This window comes from Alexandromys fortis, unplaced genomic scaffold, assembly GCF_014885135.2.
Source record: "Alexandromys fortis isolate MF-2015 unplaced genomic scaffold, M_Fortis_MF-2015_v1.1 scaffold_64, whole genome shotgun sequence".
In the NCBI taxonomy this organism is placed as follows: Eukaryota; Metazoa; Chordata; class Mammalia; order Rodentia; family Cricetidae; genus Alexandromys; species Alexandromys fortis.
The window spans coordinates 7,501,630-7,513,402 of NW_026067976.1; the positions used below are offsets into that span (position 1 = coordinate 7,501,630).

The following is an 11,773-nucleotide window of genomic DNA, read 5'->3' on the forward strand; positions in this document are numbered from 1 at the left end:
GAGGAAGCTTGGGCAAGGAACAAGAGCAGCCTGTGATTGAAGGTCGATCTAAACCAGATGCAACTGAACTAACAAATTTATAACCAACTTCAGTATGGCGAAATTAGGCAGGGCTAAGTCATTAACCTTGCAAGGGGAAATTTATAAGCACTGACTCAACTTGACCTTAAGCCAATCATGTCTTTCCGTTTTCCAGCATCCTAAGAACACAGTCACAGATGCAGGCACATATGTGCACACAGTATACCCCTTTAGACTTCTCTCTCTGAGACTGTGGGTTTGAGACATGGACGGAACAACTGATTTTCTAGTAAACTAGGAGTTTTGATAATAAAATTTGATATAGTCACTCCTTGTATAAATCGTCTGAAATGGTCCATAAGTAAGAGACACACGTACAGTTTTCAAGTCTGTCAGTGGCTGACTCTGGTGCCTGGAAATCCAAACTGTCATAGTGTGGGGGCCAGTTTGCACCGCTTCCTGATGCAGAGTCCCTTTCTTTCTGGGCACTGGGAGGTTAGTGCTTCTTCCTCCGCATGGTCCATCTTTAGTGCATGATTTGCCTTGGACAATGGTGAGAAAAAGGGAGCGGTCGATGCTACTCAGGCCCTGAGGAGCATGCTCAGAAACATGTTCATTCTAAGTGTGCTCTTTTCTGATGTGTGAACCAGTGCTTGATTCATGAGCTGGAACTTACCCTTGAATCAAGATGATACAAAGAGGAGGGTCTGCCATCCTGGGATGGGCATTTACATAGAGAATCAATCTTTTACTGTTTTAAGTGTCTTACGATTTTGGCGGTGTTCACGTTCACAGACAAAGTTTAGACAATCTTGATGGGCAGAACAGTCTTAATAGGCTCACCCCGTTCAATAACAACACATCTAATCACTGACGGGATGGGCACACACATGCCGACAAATGGAAAGAGGTCAGGAGTTACTTGTCTCACTGTGCTAGGGAAGTTGGGCAATCAGGGTATCTCTTTCCATTTGGATGTTGCTGCCGCTTTCAGCTTCTCAGAGAGAACCTCTTTATCTCCATTATTCCCATAAGATAAATACGCTGAGGTGCAGCACCTTCTACCTTCTCAGATGGGGATGCTAAGATTCTGAGCTTACATGGCCTGATTGGCTTGGTCGCATGCCAGTCAAGCATTGATTTGGGATGAACCTGGTTGGCTATAGCTATAGGCAAATTTGGGATTCTGATTGATTGATAGGTCAGATGAAAGTCGGCAGGACCAGGAAAACCAGCCAAAAAGAAGAACGTGGGAAAATAAACAGAGTCAGATAGTCAGCTGACGTCTTTGTGACTGGGGCCTTTTGTGTTTCAGGCTTCTGAGATCACTTGTTTAGGGAACAATTTAGGCAGAGTAAAACATCATTACTCTCAGAGTCTACTGCAGATTCTCCCAGGTCATCCAAGCATCTTGTTTTCCTTGGTTCTTTATTTTTGAGTAACTATTTATAAAGGGGTTGGCTTGCTCCTAACTTTTATGAATATGACTGCCATTTCTTTTTTAGTATGGACCATACCCTTCTTTCCTCACTCACGGCATTCCCTGCTTATTGTTTAACTTCTACCTTATACCAGATATATTTGAAATTCCTTATAGCACGGGTAAGTGGATACTCCACAATTAAAGTGAACACTTCCCCACGAGCCATAGTGTGTAAAGTTCATAGGAGCATATGAGTGATCCTGTGGTCCCTGCCTCTTGGTGTTTCCTTGTATAAGTGCCCCTTGTCTTGAGTCCATGCTGGTTTGTTGAATCAGTTTCAACAAATAGAACTTAACAGAATTGATTGAATGCTCTTTTCAAGATTATGTACAAAATGTCTATAACTTTCATCTTGGGCATTCCTGCCTCTCCTCCCTTAGCCAACCAGATGCCCTGCAATAAGGATACTTGGAAAGGCTATGGATCCACTCACAAAGTCAACAACTGAAGTTTGGCAATAGGCATGCAAATAAATTTGGAAAGACATTTATCACAGTTAAACTTTTGTATGACAGACAGATTGATTGACAGCCACATGACAAAGTACTGAGAATGTGTTTTCTTGTTTGTTTGTTTGAAGTAAGTTAGTTTTGGGGTGATTTATTAGACATTTACCGATAACCAAGTAAAACAACAATGTGTTTTCTTGCATATTTGTTTGAAGTAAGTTAGTTTGGAGGTAATATATTAGACCTTGACTTATAACTAAGAAAACAACAACAACAACAACAAAATTATGCACTGGGTAAGGACTAGCTTGGGGGGAAGAAACCATAAAAGAACGGAGGCACACAGGGAAACAATGCTTCGCAGCCATTTTCCTCAAAGGTTTTTATTCTAATTGTTCAGCTTACACAAATGTAAGAGTTGTAATGTTTTAAAATGTGGAGACAATGAGAGCTGAGGCAACCCAGTCCAGGTCTGGCACTTCATAAAATAGAAGATCAAGACCAGAGAGGATGTTTTAATATGTTCCACATCGGCAGAACCCAGTCACATGCAGGACTCGATGCCAAGACTTGAGGCATCTTGTCCTGGGCTCTTTCAGTTGTAACATGTTAGCTCTTTCCCTACAGCTGAAGAAAAGGGAAGATATTTAAGAATAACCATTGTATTCTACAATTAAAAATATTTTAGTTTTAATTGTGTGTATCTGTGTGTGGGGTATGTCCACACGATAGTACAGATACTTTTAGACTCCAGAAGAGGGAGCTGGATCCCCTGGGCTGTGAGCTGCCTGTTGGGAGTGCTGAAAACTGAGATTTAGTCCTCTGGGAAGGCCCTGGGAGAGTCCCACCACAAAATTTTGAGAAGCTCACCATGTTTCTTATTCTAATAAACATCAAGACTTTTTTTTTCAATAGTCTGTATAGAATATAGGTTTTTTTTTCTTTCATGGCTATTTACTGAACATATGAGCTGGACAGTGTGGGATATACTAGATTCTTGCAGTCACTAGAAAGGATTGTTGAATATACCAAGAAGGAGAGCTTCTGAATCTTTCTCTGTTTTGCCACTGGTTCGTTCCCTTTGTCATCATCAACAAATACACATTTGCTCCAAAAAACAGAAATCTCCAAAGTCTCAACTATTTGATCTCAATATTCATCTAAAGCTTTAGAGAAATCCAAGATTTCTCTAAAATCTTGTATTTTGTGTTTCTCTAAAATCTTTGTATCTTGTGAGACTCAGAGAGAGACATAGCATGTGTTTCTGGAATCACATTCTGGAACAGCATGGCAGATTGGGTTGTGGTAAGCCACACAGGAAGACAGGAAGAAACACTGATTCTTGAGCCTCTGACTAAAAAGTGGGTATAGCTATAGAACAGGGCTTCTCAGCTGTGGACTGTGACCCTTTTGAGGGGATTGAAAGACTCTTTCATAGGGGTCACCCAAGACCATTGGAAAACACAGGTATTTACATTACAATTTATAACAGTAGAAAATTTACAGTTATGAAGTAGCAATGAAAATAATTTTATGGTTGGGAGTCAGCACAATATGAGGAACTGTACTTAAGGGAACAGCATTAGGAAGGTCGAGAACCACTGCTGTAGAACAAGCTGCCCCAAAACACTCCAGTTTTTTGTTCCATAATAAGTCCCTTAAAAATAAAGCCTTGTGGTGGTCCATTTTTGACTGTTTATAGCTTCTGAGGCTATGAATAACATTGACATGGTCACTAATAATTTGCTGCTTAATACTCTGTGATAAGCTTTGAATTCCTACTTTGTGCAGAATTAAAGTATTTAAACTATAATTTGTATTTAGCTTTTGATTCCACATATACACTCCACAAAATAAATGCTATTGTAAGACCCATTATACAGAACAGAAAAAATGCTGCATAGGGAGAAGTCAAATAAATTATGATCATATGAGAAAGAAGAAATTTATGTCCTTCAATCTGGCTGACTTCTGTGATTTTTCTGCCTTTATATAGAACTGTGAATTGTTGTGCTGTCTCTCATCTGAAGTGTGGGCAGAGAGAAAAAATTCATTTCCACTTGTCGCTCTGATAGATATATCTTAAATGAATATTTTAGTCAATACTGTAAAGGGGCAAAAATAAAACAAACAAAAAACCCCCCTGAAATGAAAGAACAAAAGTATCTCCAGTAGTGTCAATGCATTCACAATCACATTGCGCCCTCAGCTGCAGATCTTCCTCCCAGCCAGAGCCCCTGATGGCTGCACATTGGTGAGGACCAAGGCCTATCATCTTTGAAGCATCTGCAAGCAAGAAGATGCAGGCTGAGTTATTAGCTCTTCTTAAAATTTATTTAAGCAAACTTGAGGGCTGTGGTTGAATTACTGGATTATGTCTTGTGGACCTGTGTCACCGTGAACATATAGTCACAGGAGATAACTAAACTGGAAGATTAAGAAAGTCTTATCTAATAAGCAAGGGGCAGATCAGTTTGGAGAAATCTAGAAGAATTTTCATTTCTTGATTGCAGTTTGTAATGGTTATCCACCATCTCCCTTAACCTTCATCCAAGTGACCTAGATGATGGTAAGCATGCCTTTCATGTAAGGAAGCTGATGCTCATGAGAGAAGAAGCCATGCTACCTTGAAGCTTACTTAGTAGGACCGCAAAGAAGACTTCTTTATATCCTCCAAAGCCCGGAGACCTCCCACTGTGCTTCTAGCAGATTCTCCTGCAGGTTCAGTTGACTGACTCATTTTTCTTGCCAAATAGCAGAATTGTTTGTCAGTGTTACTGGCAAGCTAGAAGAACACTAAAAACCCAACACACAAATATGTTTGGGGAAAGAGAGAATACTAAAATGACTGAAAGAGGGAGAGTCATACAGAAATCATAGACTGAGTTAGGGAAATGTTTTTAAGATGCATAAGGAAGAAAAGGCAGTAAACGTAAGGTGTGAATTTTCAGATGGGCGGTGCTTTCTGATTCTTAGAATTCATTCAAGCCCAAGAAATCATGTTTCCCGTGACCCTTTGTACATGGATGGCTACTTACATTGTGATATTTGGCTGTTTGTCTTTCCTTCTTAGCTCTATTTGCTCATGGTCAATACTTTCAGGTCATTTTACCTTTCCATGAACCACAAATTGATCTTTGACAGTTTGTCCCATTCTTTAAGAAGTACCCTTGCCAAGATCCAATTGTCTAGAGGGTTTGGGTCAGTGGCCATCAAATGCTAATCCCATATCAAATTTTTCAAGAGGATGCCGTCGACTCTGCTTCAGTGAAAAGCTGAAAGAATCTAGGAAGGTTCTCTCAGTACTAACTCTGCTCCACCTGACAATCTGATATTTTGCAATTTTTTCTGGCTTGTGTTGTAGTTCAGTATTATATTGATTTATGAAATAATTTTGAGGATAGATGCTTCTCCTAAGGTGGTCTGTGGGATCACCAGCTGTTGAAATGCTTCTTGTCCATTGCTAAGAGCCTAGTGATAGATACTGATCAAAGCTTGCAGAAACATCTTAATGGTAGAGTTCAATGAAAAATGTATGTATTCATGTCTTGCCTGCATACATATTTATGTACCATATATGTGAAGATGCCAGAGATCCCTTGGAATTGTAGTTACAGAGAGTTGATAGTCCCCTTGTGGGTGCTCAGACCTAAGCCCGGGTTCTGTAAAGGAAAAATCCATGCTCTTAACTGCTGATCCATTTCTCCAGCCCTCATGGTGGAGTTCTTGATACTTTTGATAAGTTCATAGGTTGCTTTAAAGATTGTTGGGGCTGGGGAAGATGTGTTAGCAGGTTATAGTGTTAACATTGCAAGTGTAAGGACCAGAGTGCAGATCCCCAGACTCCTATAAATACTGCTAATAAGTAGTGGTCTGCCTGTAATCCCAGAACCCATGGAGTTGAGTGGACAGGGATTCCCCATAGCCACTTGACTCAGTGAACTCTGAGCTCAAGATGAGGCCCTTACTCAATATATAGGATGGAGAGTAGACAGCATGTACCTTCCCACATGTGCCCACGCACATGCACAAGCTTGCATGAACACAGGTATGTACATCACACACATACAAAAAAAGATTACATTATATATGTTGCTAGCATCCTAGGTATTCAAGCAATGAATTGCTTTTCTCCCTTGACTGATCTTTTTTGATGTATGAGACCAGTTTGTGCCACGTGGATTTGAGCCCTCTTGTGCCCCACTTAAGTGTTAGTAGTAACCTTGAGGTTTAGATCCAATAGCCAAATCACCCCACACTTGTATCAACGTTCTCTGTAGTATGACATTAACGTTTAAAAATAATCAACTAAAGTCCTGTAATGACTGGGTTTTGTCAATTTGACCCAAATATAGACATATCTGGGAAGAGAGAACATTGAGAAAAATACCTACATAAGACTGGCTTATAGGCATGAAAGTTGGGGAATGTTTTGATTAATGACTGTTATGGAAGGCCCAGCCCATTGTGGCTGATGATTCCTAATGATATGAGAAAAAAGACTGAACAAGCAGTGGGGAGCTGGCCTTTAAGTAGCACTCTTCCATGGCTTCTCTTTTAGCTGTTATTTTCAATTCCTGCTCTGACTTCCCTTCATAATGGACTTCAATTGTAAGACGGAATAAGCCTTTTTCTCCCCAAGTTACTTTTGGTCATGGTATTTATCACAGCAATAGAAATCTATGTAAGATAGAAATTGGTACCAGGAGTGGGGTGGTAGTGTGACAGAACTGACCATATGTTTTGAGAAGGATTCTAGGAGTTTGAAATTTTGGGCTAGAAAATACATTGACTATTCAGAGACTATGGGGACTTGGAAGATATTGCTAAAAGCAGTGGAAATGATGGAGCCTGGTTTTTGAAGTTCTAGACAACTTTATCTGAGCCTTTGTGAGCTGTTTTATATTATGACTCTATGGTTCTGACCTTCTGGGACTGAAGAATTTAATACGACTAACATGACCCAGAACCATGAAAGTAAAATCATTGCTATGCTGAGACAAGGGAGGCTGGTTAGCTGAAGCGGAGAAATTAGTGGCAATTATGAGGAACCCGGCATGATCGGAGTAGTATCATCTGGGAAGTATTTACTCAGGATTAGCACACAGAAGCTGGGATCCAGAGAGAGCCATGGCTGTATCTTGTGCTGCTAACTTAGTAATGTGGCAATAACCACTCAGAGAGTACAGGTTCTGCAAGCATGGAAAGGTTATGGTGAGCAGTCGAGGGCTGTCATGTGCAACAGTGAGTACCTGAAAGAGGGGCCACCAAGACTATCTTGGTTAGGGTTTCTATTGTTGGGACAAAACACCATGACCAACAAGGAAGTTGGTCAGGAAAGGGTTTAATTTGGCTTACACTTCCACATTGCTGTTCATCGCTGAAGGATCTCAGGACAGGATCTCAAACGGGACAGGATCCTAGGGGCAGGAGCTGATGCAGAGGCTATGGAAGAGTGATGTTTACTGCCTTGCTTCCCCTGGCTTGATAATCCTGCTTTCTTACAGAACTCAGGACCACCAACCCAGGGATGGCACCACCACCACCAGGCTGGGCTCTCCCCCATTGATCACTAATTGAGACAATGACTCATTGCTGCATCTTATGGAGACATTCCCTCAACTGAGGCTCCTTCCTCTCTGGTGACTCTAGTTTGTGTCAAGTTGACACAAGAAACCTGTCAGTGCAGAGATCTTGGTGAAAGTACAACCCCAGTTGCAGTGGGAGACCCCAGAATATTGAAGATCCCTCCGTGGAGGGCGGATCCAGAGAGGCAGAGCCACTCAGGCACTTTGGAAGCCAGAAGAGTGTGAGCGAATCCCAGATAATGGACACTAAACTGTTTACACTGTTAAATTTTGTTCTTGCCTTGATTTGATTAGGACTGTGCCCTGATTCTTCCACCTTAGAGTAAGAATGCATTTAATTTACTCCTAATATTTCAGGACTTCATAGCTGAGAGACTGAAGTTTTCAAGAGATGTTTTATTTTAACTGAAAGCTTAGGCTTTTAAAAATATAGACAACTTAAAAAACTTTAAAATTATAATTATATATGAGATTTTGGGGAGGAACATGAAAGGAAATATTACAGTTTAAAAAGTGATGTGTTTGTGTGTCAAGTTGACAAGGGGTTTGTTGTGTTGGCTGCTTTTTTGTCAACTTAGTCCAGACCTAGACATACCTGGGAAGAGGGAATCTTAGTTGGGAAAATGCCTCCACAGGATTGTGAGATGGTCTCCTGGTTAATAATTGATGTGGGAGATCCAGACCACCGTGGGCAGTACTGCCCCTGGGCAGATGGTCCTGGATAGCAAAGACATCAGACTGGACAAGCCTAGGAGAACAAGCCAGTAGGCAACGTGCCTCTATGGCCTCTGCTTCCGTGCCTGCCCTTCCTGCCCTTCCTGATGGACTGCGGTTGTGAGATGAAATAGACCCTTTCCTCCTTGTTTCTTTTGTTCACCGTCTTTATCTCAGCAATAGGAACCTAATAAATGTCCTATGTGCGATTCCCATTCCTGCCTCTCACTGCAGGCACAGTCCGACGCACTGGCAAATGATGATGCCCCGTTTCGCCTGTGGAATGTTCACTGTTATAAAATAATATGATGCACAGCAATCTTTTCTCTCCATAAAATGGACAGTTTTTAATCCACAATATGTCCCCTTTTAATGCTATGGTTAATAGTCTTTTGGGGGAGATTTACTTCTTTTTAGAGACCTTCCTTGTCAGAATCAGTTGTTGTCTTTATGCGCCCCACAGCGCCATGCATTTACTGAGATGGGCCAATATATAAAACACTAAGAACAGCGTAGCCAACACTATTTTCTCAATCCAGCTTTTTGGATGAGCCGGTCAATGGCCACTGTTCACTTTCAAGCACACTGCACTAGGGATCGTAGGAAGTGAACCTAAGGAGATAAAAGTAATTCATGCCCAGTGGTTTGCTATTCGTTCGTCAATCCCCACTCCTACCTCTCACCCCAGGAAAGGAGGTTTACTTTGTGTCTGTGCAGTTTTCTGGTTGGAAGTGTGCTCTGTTGGCTTGCCTGCCTTACCGCCTTTAAGCAGTCAATCTGGTTCATGTTTTAAGCACATTTTACCTGTGCCTGGGATTTTACTGGAAGACCAAAGTATTTGGACTTCTTTCTGCTTGACATTACACACTGATTTGATCACGGATGAGCCTGATCCTTTCACCTCTTGTCTGTATTAGGGTCAGTAGTGATAGTTATGGGAATCAAGGAGGAGGAATTCAGATAGACCTACAGCTTTCTCCTTCAAATACGTGTGTACATATTCACAATGAGTTTGGGTTACAGGCTTAGATTATGGACATGGAAGGGCAGAGTTTGAGCACTGCTACATGATCTACTGTACAGTAGTTCCCCATTCTGGGTCAGTAGGAAAGGACTTGGTCCCCGGAGGGGGCCTTGCTGCGTTATTATTATTACAGCACAGCAGAGGAGAAAGAAGTGTGAGTATCGCTTCTGTCAAACAGAGCACTCAGTCAAACGTTATTTCCAGATGTTTGTACATAACATCACAACTCTGAGAGTCAGTTTTATGGTTCTCACTCACAGATGCAGAAATAAGCTCAAAATAATTAAATTACTTACTCAAGACCTCCACGTGAAGAGTGGAGAAGGTTGGATTTTGAACCCATTTACTATATAGTATAAATGTTTGTATTTTCATCATTTGTATGTCATGCATGTGTGTGTATGTGTGTGTGTGTGTGTGAGTGTGTGTGTGTGTGTGAGAGAGAGAGAGAGAGAGAAAGAGAGAGAGAGAGAGAGAGAGAGAGAGAGAGAGAGAGAGAGAGAGGAGAGAGAGAATGTGTATATGTGCGCCATTGTGGGTGTGTGTGGGCCCAGAGCTCAATATCAGGTGTCTTTTATAGCTCTTTATTTTATTTTTTGCGAGAGTCTCTCTTTCTGAACCTGAAGCTAGCCTTATTGACTAGACTCTGGGGCCTTCCTGTTTGTTCCCTAGCACTGGGCTGACAGACATGTGCTGCTGTGCCAGAGACTGGGGACTGAATACAGATCCTCATGTCTACAGAACAAAGTACTCTCCCACTCTCCAGCCCTGAGGTAGCTCATTAGCTCTATCTTTTCATATTATTAAATATTGATCATCTTTCTTATTTGCTATCATTTGTTTCTTGCAAAGTAGCATCATTATTTTCATTTGTTGAATTAGGAGCGGCAGGGCTGCGTCCCCGGCACCCGGCCGCCCGCATGGCTAGCTTATGCCCAGAAATAATTACACGGAAACTGTATTCTTTCAAACACTGCCTGGCCCGGATAGTTCCAGTTCCTTATGGCTAGCTCTTACATATTGTTCTAACCCATTTCTAATATTCTGTGTAGCCCACGAGCTGGCTTACCAGGGAGGATCTTAACCTGCGTCTGTCTGGAGCGGGAGAACCATGGCGACTCCTCACACAGCTTCTTTTTCCCAGCATTCTCCTCTGTCTACTCCGCCTACCTAATTTTCTATCCAATAAAATGGGCCAAGGCAGTTTCTTTATTAATAAGAAATCACTCCCACATCATTTCCCCTTTTTCTGTTTAAACAAAAAAGAAAGGCTTTAACTTTAACATAGTAAAATTACATATAACAAAACAGTTATCAAGTAAGAATTACAGTTACAATATTTATATCTATTTTATCTCTTATCATAACTAAGGAAAACTATAACTAACCATTCTTCAACTCCATCAAAGACTCCAGAAGGATATAATATTACCTATCAAACAAGAAATAAGAAAACTCTAGAAATGACAGAGACATCTCGCTGCCTGGACAGTCACCCAAAGTTCCTCTGTACCGTTGGGGCATCCATCTTCGGCCTACAGGCCCATAGTATCCAGCAGACATTCTCATCAAGCAAGAAATTCCAAAGACAGTTCAGTCACTTTTTGCTGTGTCCTGCAGAATGTCTCACAGACTCTTTCATGAAGCAGGAACCCCAAAAGGTCATCTCACCTTTAGGCAAGTTCAGCAGTCCTCTCTCTGCGGGTTCTCTGTGTCCAGTTTATGCAACAGTCCAGGCAAGAGCAGTTTCTTGCCCAAGAATCAAGTATTATTATATCCTGTGTAGCCCACGAGCTGGCTTACCAGGGAGGATCTTAACCTGCGTCTGTCTGGAGCGGGAGAACCATGGCGACTCTCCACCAAGACTCCTTCTCCCAGAATTCTCCTGTTTTCTCCACCCACCTAAGGGTGGATTGTATAACATGTTATATCTTCATTTAACATTTCTTCAGGCTCCTTGTATTGGTCTATTCGACCAACAATAGTCTCTGTGCCTTGCGGCATATTTGTAGCTGATTTACTAAAACTGCAGCTTCCAGGGATAACGCTCGAAATACTGTTTTCTTTCTTCCCAGTTCTTTGTGTTGTATGAAAACTTCCTTTACTTCTGGCCTTTTAGTGTCAGGCTGAATAAATTCTATCAATCAATTTTCAATACTTTGTAATTAGGGCAATCTCATTCCGATACTTGAAGTCCAGCTCTGTTCTCTGGTACACTTGAATCTCAAACGACTTTCCCTGTCTCCTGCAAAAGGTAATGAGGGCAGTGAGTAATGAGGAGCCAGAGTTGGTCTTCCAAAGTGATTCTGTTCCTTAGTTTTCCTGTGGACAGTTTGGGTTTATGCCCATTGTCTCATAGTTACTAATGGAACTCCTAGCATTTCAAGTTGGCCATTTCCTGTACAATATATAAGGTTATTCTATGTCTCTTGGTTGCTCCTTCCCTGTTTGTCCAGGCGGGATGTGGGGAGAGAAGCAGACCCCATATGGCCAT

The 11,773-nt window shown here is 41.6% G+C and overlaps 1 long non-coding RNA gene across 1 annotated transcript; it reads right to left on the minus strand.

The window, feature by feature from the left end:
- Window positions 1-10,240: 10,240 nt before the first annotated feature.
- LOC126510766 (uncharacterized) lies at window positions 10,241-11,192 on the minus strand. Its single transcript, XR_007594486.1, has 2 exons — window positions 11,099-11,192; window positions 10,241-10,364 (listed from the first exon to the last, which is right to left on the minus strand). It is a non-coding gene; the product is annotated as an uncharacterized lncRNA (long non-coding RNA).
- Between the last annotated feature and the right edge of the window lie 581 nt (window positions 11,193-11,773).